The sequence below is a fragment of the Abrus precatorius genome, unplaced genomic scaffold, assembly GCF_003935025.1.
Source record: "Abrus precatorius isolate BTA unplaced genomic scaffold, Abrus_2018 Scaffold4, whole genome shotgun sequence".
NCBI classification, from domain to species: Eukaryota; Viridiplantae; Streptophyta; class Magnoliopsida; order Fabales; family Fabaceae; genus Abrus; species Abrus precatorius.
The window spans coordinates 21,970,479-21,981,055 of record NW_020874384.1 but is presented as its reverse complement, the minus strand read 5'-3'; the positions used below and the strand labels follow the sequence as shown (position 1 = coordinate 21,981,055).

At 30.0% G+C, this 10,577-nt stretch overlaps 1 non-coding gene across 1 annotated transcript; it reads left to right on the top strand.

Annotated features, from left to right (window-relative positions):
* The first annotated feature begins 6,240 nt into the window (after positions 1-6,240).
* On the top strand, positions 6,241-6,314 carry TRNAW-CCA. Its single transcript has one exon. It is a non-coding gene; the product is annotated as a tRNA-Trp (tRNA).
* The last annotated feature ends 4,263 nt before the right edge of the window (positions 6,315-10,577 follow it).

Below are 10,577 nucleotides of genomic sequence, written 5' to 3'. Positions count from 1 at the left end.
ACTATGTAACTTTATTGCACTGGAAAAAACTATACTATGGATTCTCACCTTTTACCTTTTAGTAGATTATCTCGGAGAAAGAATTAATGTTTGTTCTAGTTTTTTAGTAATAGTGTTTAGTAATAGTGGAACAATCATATTTGTAGGAACAAGAAGAAGCAGATCTATTCTATACCCGATAAGTAAGAATACGCAATGGTGGGAAGGGGGGGTTGACAATTTTCTCTATGAGTATTTAAATATGTAAATGCAGACATATTCGTTTATCACCCAAGGACCCATTCGTAACAACTTTACTCTATCTTTATCTTTACTCTTCCCTTTTTTATGATTTATAAAAAATACAATATAATAAAAGCAAATTGTTTTTAACACAATAAACCCATTCTTACGTTTCCACACTAAAGTTAAATATATTATTTTATTTTCTTTTTTTCTCTATTTTATGCCCATTGGTGTTCCAAAAGTAACCTTTCGAAGTCCTGGAGAAGGAAATGCATCTTGGATTGATATATAGTGCGACTTGTCAGATATATTTGGTCATACGGGATTTCCCCGTTCTCCCCCCCCGATTGAGATATCCTCTCTTTCACCACCAAAAAAGAATGATTGAATCATCCAAAATTTGGAGCGTGAAGTGTAATGAAGTGCAATTCGATCGATTTTTTATTTTTTGGAGGGGGTATCCAGATTACTATTCGAAATTCAAAATAATTTATGGTTGGCTTGCTTGGACCAATAAAACGAAGTATCCAGACTCTGTTTAGAAAAAAACCAATTGGTAATATATCCACAATTACTACTTCTATCATATCATATATTTTACAGAAAAAATGAAATAATAAATTCAGAGAAGAGATAAGTCGTAACAAAAAGACATGGTATTGTAATATTTGTCCTATATGTGCAAATAAAAATCGGGCAGATCCTTATCCTTACTTAGAGTAGAAAAGAAACCTAAAAGAATTGAGGAAGTCCATTCAGAAACAAGAAAATTACATTGTGATTTGTGTTCGATCTCGATGAAAGCAATACATCAATGAGAAGTTAGTTCAATAAATTTAGTACATTTTTTTTCGTTAAAAATTCGAAAGAGTCCATTATGAAAAGGGAAAGAGGGTTGAAATAGACACATTGATTCCTTTTTGTTTATATGATTTTTAGTGAACCGTATGCATCAAAAGGTGCATGTACGGCTCTTAAGGTATAAGATTAAATCCTAATCAATCGACTTTATCGAGAAAGATTACTTTTTTTAGGCCAAGAGGTCGATAGTGAACTATCGAATCAACTTATTGGCATTCTGCTATTTCTCGGTATAGAAAAATATAACAGAGATGTGTATCTGTTTATAAATTCTCCGGGTGGGTGGATAATACCCGGAATGGCTATTTATGATACTATGCAATATGTACAACCAGATATACAGACAATATGTATGGCATTAGCCGCTTCAATGGGATCCTTTCTTTTGGCAGGAGGAGAAATTACCAAACGTCTAGCATTCCCTCACGCTTGGCGCCAATGATTCTTTTATTTGAGAATATATATGAAGACTATACCTTCGCCATAAAAATACTTAAGTAATAATAGCATGGTACTTCGAATTCGATATACAAATTTTTGTTTTTTAAACCATTTGATTATGTATCGAAAAAGTAGTATGAAAGAGAGGGCTTTTACGATTTTATCTGATCTATCAGGAACCTAGTTTAGTTTTAGTGTCACAGACTTTTTTGTTTTTAGTTTTCATACCAAAAAGCTTTTAACAATATTTATGTCTAACAATATTTATTTTAATTAGAAAATAAAAAACATATGATAAAAAACAAGAAACTTTCGGATTGCTGAATAACAAAAAAGACGAAATAAGAAAACAACGGAACCATCATAGTATTTAAAAAAAATACTCAAAAAGAAAAAGGAAGGTTGGTTATTGTATTATTTATTATTTAAGGATCTGGATCCAAAAAACCCAGTAGATTTTCTATTTTTTTTTCTTCAATGGAAAAAAATCCATAGAGAAAATACTCTATCCATAGAGGAAAAAAAGAAATTGCATACGTGGAAAAGAAAAGCCGTATGCATCAATACGCAAAAAATGCTTGTACGGTTATTGAATCTTATCTTTGCTCATTTATTTTCTTATTTGTATTTATTCTTTTCACCTTAGTTTGAGGACGAAAGAAAATATTGACTAATATTGGGAAAATCCGCATCAAAATCTTTATCAAGATAAAGAAAAGACTTATAAAGTTATATAATCAGGGTAATGATCCACCAACCCGCTAGTTCTTTTTATGAGGCACAAACGGGAGAATTTATCGTGGAAGCGGGAGAACTACTGAAACTGCGTGAAACTATCACAAGGGTTTATGTACAAAGAACGGGTAAACCTTTATGGGTTGTATCTGAAGATATGGAAAGGGATGTTTTTATGTCAGCAGCAGAAGCCCAAGCCCACGGAATTGTTGATATTATAGCACTTCAATAAACAATTAGTAACTAAGATTCTTCTCAAAAAAAAATACAGGATTTGAGATTGAATTTTATCTCCTTAATCCTTTTAATTTAATATAACTTTTTTTTTCTATTAATTAATCTATTAAATTAATAAAATATAAGTAATTCATAATCATCGGGTTAGGATTGATCTAAACCGGCTCATTATGTCTATAGGATCCACCATGCCAACTATGAAACAACTTATTAGAAACACAAGACAGCCAATCCGAAATGTCACGAAATCCCCCGCTCTTCGGGGATGCCCTCAGCGCCGAGGGACATGTACCAGGGTGTATGTGTGACTCGTTTAGATCATTCTACTAATAAAAAAAAAAAGAAACCAAACCCATTTTTTCAGTATTAGCGATCAGTTAAGATAGTGTGAATGGAAGAACTCCATTCACACTATCTTAACTTAAAAAAAAATCTATTAATAATATAAGCATTCTTCTATCATATATAAAATTTATGATTTCGATTGGTGTAAACCCAATCACCCCAATTTGCAATTTAAGATGAGAAACACTTTTCCATTGGTAACAAATGGTTACCCACTAAGCGGAGAAAATACTATTAAAGAAAAATTATGCCCCTAATTTATTTTGCAAAAACGGAATAAGAAGGTCAGTTACCCAGCTAATTTTCATACTTAAACACCGTTACTGTATAACTTGATTTCGTTGTAAAAAACCTATTACTAAATATTTCATGGGTAGAGCCAAAGAATGTGAACTGTACAAGTTAACAATAACATTGATTAAATAAGGATTAAATGAAAGAAGGGGCTCCGGTGTATAGAGAGGACCTAGTCGTTTAAAAAAGAATCATAGAAACGATGGAACCCATTCTTTTTTTTATCTATATCCTATTTAATTTACTATGTTTTTTGATACCTAGTATCAATACAATTTCTTATTTCAAAGTTAAATTAAATACTTAGAAAAAAATCGTGGTTGGGAAGGTTATAGTAGCAAAAGCCATTGGAATTTTTTTTTTATACATTGGAAGAATCCATCTTTGTTATTAATAGACTAGGAAGAAGAAAAGAATAACTGAAAGAAAAAAATGAAATAGTTATTCACCAAAGTCTCATTTACTCAATGACCAGAATTAAACGAGGATATATAGCTCGGAAACGGAGGACAAAAATTCGTTTATTTACATCAAGCTTTCGCGGGGCTCATTCAAGACTTACTCGAACTATTCCTCAACAGAAAATTAAAGCTTTGGTTTCGGCTCATCGGGATAGAGATAGGAAAAAAAGAGATTTTCGCGGTTTATGGATTAGTCGAATAAATGCAGTAATTCGCGAGAATCCAAAAATATACTATATTTACAATAATTTCATCTATAATCTATACAAGAAGCAATTGCTTCTTAATCGTAAAATAGTTGCACAAATAGCTATATTAAAAGAGAATTGTCTTTTTATGATTGCCAACGAGCTCATAAAAACTAAAATTTCCCGGAGACTGAGCTCCGGGAAGGTATAGAATAGAGATTTGTATGATAAAATTAGAATTCATATGATAAAGTGATCAAAATAAACAACCAAGCTGAATCAAAAAAAGATTTATTCTTCTTAACGGATTATCCTTTTTATTACAATATAACAACCCAAATTGAATTGTTGGAGTTTTCGAACAAAACATCAATCCACGTTTGATTTGAGTTTAGATACAAATTTGAATTCAATTAAGGAGTAACTCTATTTTTTTTTTTTTTTAAAACAGTAGCAGTTCTAGCAGTCGACTCGCTTTTTTCAAATTGTTTTTCATTATTAAGAAAAGGTAACGAAGATAAAATACGAGCTTGTTTTATAGCAATCGTAATTAATCGTTGTTGTTTTAAGGTCAATCTATTCACGCGTCTAGATATTATTTTTCCTTGTTCACTAATAAATCGACTAATTAAACCCATGTTTTTATAATCAATTTGGTCCCCCGATTGAATCGGGGGCAAACGTCTACGAAAAGATCGCTTGGATTTAAGAAAGAGTCGTTTAGATTTATCCATGGTTTGTTTATTCCTATTCCAAAAATCGCATTTCTTAAAAGAAGATTTGTTTTTTTTTCTTTCTATTCTTAGTTTCTTTTTTTTTTTGTTTTATAATGAAATATATGTTTTATAATGAAATATATGTTCTATAATGATATATGTATATAATTTAATTAAAAATTATATACATATATGAAAGATTGTTTTATTACATGTTATGTTCCTTGGTTAGAAAGGTAACACATAAGCGATCAATTTTCTCTATTTCTTGATTTCTGCGTGAATCGTGTGTTTGCAACAACAGGGACAGAATTTTCTCAATTCCAACCGACTAGGCGTATTGTGTCGATTCTTTTGAGTAATATATCTGGAAGTACCCGTTGATTCCTTATTAACACTCTTTTGATCACAACTGGTACATTCCAAAATAACAGTTACTCGGATATCTTTACCCTTGGCCATGAACCTCTCCTTTGGGTTTTTAATTCACTTAACTCTTCTATTTTCGAAGTCGAAGCGAAGAAGAAAAAAGGAACGAAAAATATTAAAAGTTAATAATTCGAAATAAACTTCTGAAAGATTTCGTTCCAATTAATGTAGTACAGTAATCATTAAGTAATATAATGATTTGGAACTATATTTTGTTTCGAATCGCAGTACAATATTTTAGTTTTCATTTAAGTATCTTGTATGATATTTTGCCCCCTTCCTATCCATTCCATTTTTATTTTTGGTCTCACTCTATTTATTATTAATAGAAATGGAATGAAATTCTTAATTCAATTCCATTGAAGCCTAGACCAGATTCCGAGTTTCACTGAGGCTGAATCCACTTTTATCTTTTCTAATTGAAAAAATTTTCATTCTCAAAAATAAGAAATAAAGAAGAGGGAATTAATTAATTAATTACAGATATTGAATTGATTTTCTTCACCCCTTCCCGTGCTGTGCCAATAACTAGAATGAAAAAAAGGGGAATATCAATGCATCTGGGAAAAAACGATTGATCTCTATCAAGAGACCCGCCAAAGCCCCGAACCATAGAGTACTTATTACTGGTGCCACGGAAAGATATGTTTTTAGATCTCGCATTTCAAATCCTCCTTTTTTAGAATATTTTCTTTTTATTTGATTCTAGTATTTATTAATTTGATTCTAGTATTTATTAATATTATTTATTCTATTTTTCATAAAAAATATTTAACTATATTATATTAATATTATTATATTAATTACGAATAATTCGTTTATTTAATAAACGAATTATTTTCTTTTGAATTTTTTCATTATTCTATTTTCTATTCTATATATTCTTTTTTTTTCTTTATATACATATTATTCTTTATTCTTATTATACTTTCTATTTTAAATTCTATTTTTATTCTATTTTTTAATTTAATTCAATATTCTTTCTTTCTTCTATAGAATATTTCTTTTTCATATTCTATTCTATATTATAGTCTAGGAAACTAAAAAAAAAAGAAAAATGATAGGATAATTGATATGTATATCAACGAAGAAAAGAAAAATGTGGAAAATAAGACAAAGATTCTTTATAATGATACTGGAAACCAATGGAAAGGGATGTAGCGCAGCTTGGTAGCGCGTTTGTTTTGGGTACAAAATGTCACGGGTTCAAATCCTGTCATCCCTATCCCTAACTATTACTTATTATATGATATCACTTATCATATGAGCAATAATAAGGGATCATATAAAATAATTTATGAGAATAAAGCGCTCTTAGTTCAGTTCGGTAGAACGCGGGTCTCCAAAACCCGATGTCGTAGGTTCAAATCCTACAGAGCGCGATTCCATTATTATTAAATTGAGAATTACACTGAAATAATTGAGCAGCAGTCTAAAGTATGAATTTATTGAACCCCAGTATTAAAACAAATAAATAGGGGATCAATAAACAAATGAGACATTAATTAATCAAAGGTCCAGCTGATCACCTCGTCGGTATTGTAAATATGCAGTTACAAATAAGCCAGCTAAAGTAATAGGAATTAAACCTAACACGATTCCAAATAGAAAAACTTCAATCATTTTTTTTGTTCGAAAGGGAAAGGGGGAGGTAATATTTATCCTTAAATAATAATCTGTATTGATCATTCATTTTAATTTGAATGACCAAAAATTGGAAATTGACACGGTAAGGAACTATAGAATATCTTGAATATTCCAAGATTTCCAACTAATTTCATAATTTTAAATCAAATAAGTCGTATCTTATTCAGACCGATAAATAGAGCTGAGGTTATAGTTAAAACCGCTAGTAAAAAACCGAAATAACTAGTTATAGTGGGCATAAAGAAGCTAAATGAAATATGTTCTTTTTATACATATGTTTATAAAGCACTTCCCTAAGTTTCCATTTTTGAGAGAAAAAAAAGAAGATAAATCAAAATATCCCTGAAAAGATACAATTGAAAATTTGAGATTTTTCAATCAATTATTACAGACGAACAAAAATAAATATAGTGACATAATAAAAAAATCAATTCATCATCTGTGACATCTACCCATCCTGTGATTCCAAATGAACCGATTTATTGAACAACTCATGAATTGAGTAAAAGTAAACTAATCTAATTAAAATATTCATTTTGATTCTTTATATATATATAAATATTTATATTTGTTATATATATATTCTATAAAATTCTATTTATATTAGAAAAAAAAAGATTCTATTTATATTAGAAACTATAATAATAATTATATGCGAAATATAAAATAATAAAAAAATAATAAGAATTTTGTTGTTCAAATTTATTTAACTTTAAATTAATATGGAAGAAAATAGGAGAAAAAATGTCTATTTTATTTTGACCCCCTTTTTCTATTGTATCTAATTTGTTTTCTTTTCACTTTTTTTTTTCGAACAAAAGAATAGAGTGATCTTAGAATGCCCTTTCCTTTTTGACTTTTCTTTTAACTCATTTCATTTTGTAGTAGGTTCCATTCTTCGAATATCTACAACGAGAAGAAAAAGGTATCAGATCACTCCAAACTAGGGTTCCACAGTTTTTTTCTCTGCATATTTTATTTAAGAGGAAAGGTCTATCCTTATAATTAAGCCAAGAAAGAGCCTTTATTGTGTTTAATACAAGAACAATTAATCCAATTTTTTTTTTTCAAAATTGGATTAATTGTTCTTTTTATGTCATCAAATAGTATCTATTACTGCTATTATTGTTACTTGTTACTGGACAACAAACCAATTCCATTCTTTAAAGTCGAATTCCATTCTTTAAAATGAAAAAAAAGAGGGAGTTCGAACAAAAAATATCTTCGACAACCACAATAAAGTATATTTATAGATTTGGGATCTAATTGAATTGTAGAAATATGATAATCTTCTTTATGAATTATAAGAAATCAATCCGTCGTATTCACATTTTAATTGATCTTCCGTTTCTAGTCCGAAACTAATAATACAATGTGGAGAACCCTCATTTTAGACTATTATTCTAATTTTTTTATATTCGCAAACTTTGAGGAATTTTCTATTGAGTAAATCGAAACAACCAATAAAGAAAGAACTTATCTAGTATTAGATTTCGCCACTGATTGTGAAATTTCGTTGCTGTGTTAGAAGAAGGATAGTTATACTGATTCGGTATACTCAAAAGACACCCTTGGTACAAAATGGACGATCTAACAAGGATTACATTTCAGTAAATTACGACTTACTGATCTCGTCTTTTATGGAATCGATCCCCCTTTTGACTGTACAAGAATATGTGGAGTTCGACATGTCTGGAAGCACAGGAGAACGTTCTTTTGCTGATATTATTACCAGTATTCGATACTGGATTATTCATAGCATTACTATACCTTCCCTATTCATTGCAGGTTGGTTATTTGTCAGCACGGGTTTAGCTTACGATTTATTTGGAAGCCCCCGCCCAAACGAGTATTTTACAGAGAGTCGAAAAGGAATTCCATTAATAACTGGCCGTTTTGATCCTTTGGACCAACTCGATGAATTTAGTAGATCTTTTTAGGAGGCTCCAATGACCATAGATAGGACCTATCCAATTTTTACAGTACGATGGTTGGCTGTTCACGGACTTGCGGTACCCACCGTTTCTTTTTTGGGATCAATATCAGCAATGCAGTTCATCCAACGATAAACCTAATTCGAATTATAGAGCTACGACACAATCAAACCCAAATGAACAAAATGTTGAATTGAATCGCACCAGTCTCTACTGGGGGTTATTACTCATTTTTGTACTTGCTGTTTTATTTTCAAATTATTTCTTCAATTAATATAAGAAAAGGGAATAGTAAATTATATATATATATTCGGAATTCTCTTATCTCGTTCGGAAGGATATCATTTCATAATTATCTATGACTGTTTATGTCTCTAGCATGACTGACTACTTGATCAAATGTGGAGGAAAGTGGGATAAATGGCCGATACTACTGGAAGGATTCCTCTTTGGATAATAGGTACTGTAACTGGTATTCCTGTGATTGGTTTAATTGGTATTTTCTTTTATGGTTCATATTCCGGATTGGGCTCATCCCTGTAGGAATCGTATTATTTGAGTCTTCGAAATGAAAGCGTAAGAACTCAACAGGACCCCCTCAAATTCGTCAAAGAAAGAGTGGATCCCTGTTGAGTTTTTAATAATCATAATATTTTTTAATAATTTTTTTTATTCGTATAAATGAATGAATAGATAACTTTTTCTGATGTTTCAAAAAACTCCATTTCCCCTTTTTTGATGTTTTTGAAAAATGAACTTCATTCATTTTTTCAAAATATCCCTTTTCCTGGATAATATTTGTCCATCCATACTTTTTTTTTTCTTTAAAGTTGAAAGAAAAATCAAAAGAAGAATTAAAAAAATCACTTAATTTACTTCTTCTGGGTGACGCAATGGAAATTGATTCTATTGTATTTCTAATTTTCATATGGATATATATATATCTATTATACCGATCAAATATCATGTGAATCGAGCCTTTTCTATACTATACTAATAGAATCTTACTCTAGATCGAAATCTATTTTAGTCTCTAATGATATCGAATCATGATTGAATTCTTTTTTTTTTATAAACAAATTAATTGAAGAAATTGGATTTGGTCAATCAAATTCCCTAATTCCCTCTCTTTTTTGTTTGTCCACTACGTATTATATTATATGCATCCAATAAAAAAAATATTATATGTCATAAAAGTTCTAAGTTGGAAAAAATCGAAACTAAGCTAAGAATAGGCTTATTTCAGGAAGGGGATTCAAAAATCATATTCTATTAATATTTTGTAGAATATTTCTATTTCGACACAAGCAAGAAGGAATCGGACTCTAGGAAAAGAAAAAAATCCCTCCTAGAATCCCGTTTTCCCCATTTTAATTTCTACTTTGCTTAAAATTTTCTGCCTATCTATTTTGGGTTTAGTATCGAATCGAATTTTCTTCTATTATAATAGAAGAAAATTTTGATTCTAGAACTTTCTATTCTCTAGAACATTGAAATATGAAAAAAAAAACAAAGAAACAAAGTCAAATAGTCTTCTTCACAATATACATACTATAACTGACTAGTATTACGGTACAAAAGGAATTCCCTAAATCCTAAATATAGTAGAAAAAGACTAGAAAGAAGCAAGGGTCTTTTCATAATTTTTTTTATTATATTCTAAAGAATAATAGAATTATATAAATTATCAACAAAAATTTCGTTCTTTTCACGAACTTAATATGTTGATAAATCCGAAGCCCTAGAAATTCATTTCGGACAATTGAACCTTCTCAAATTGTTTTTTTCTTAAGAACTAAAAAGATTTTGTGCCAAAATAATGGATGCCAAGAAGAACAAGAGACCCTGGACACGTAACGGATCTTGAAGTACTATTTCTGCATCCCCTTGACCAAATCCACCCACATTAGGATTACTCGTTAATGGTTGATCAAGTTTGATAGATTCTCCTTCTGAAACAAGAAGTTCTGGTCCTGGAGGTATAATATCAATCACTTCACGTCCATCTGATGCATCCACTATAGTTATTTCGTATCCCCCTTTTTCTTTTCGTATGATTCTTTT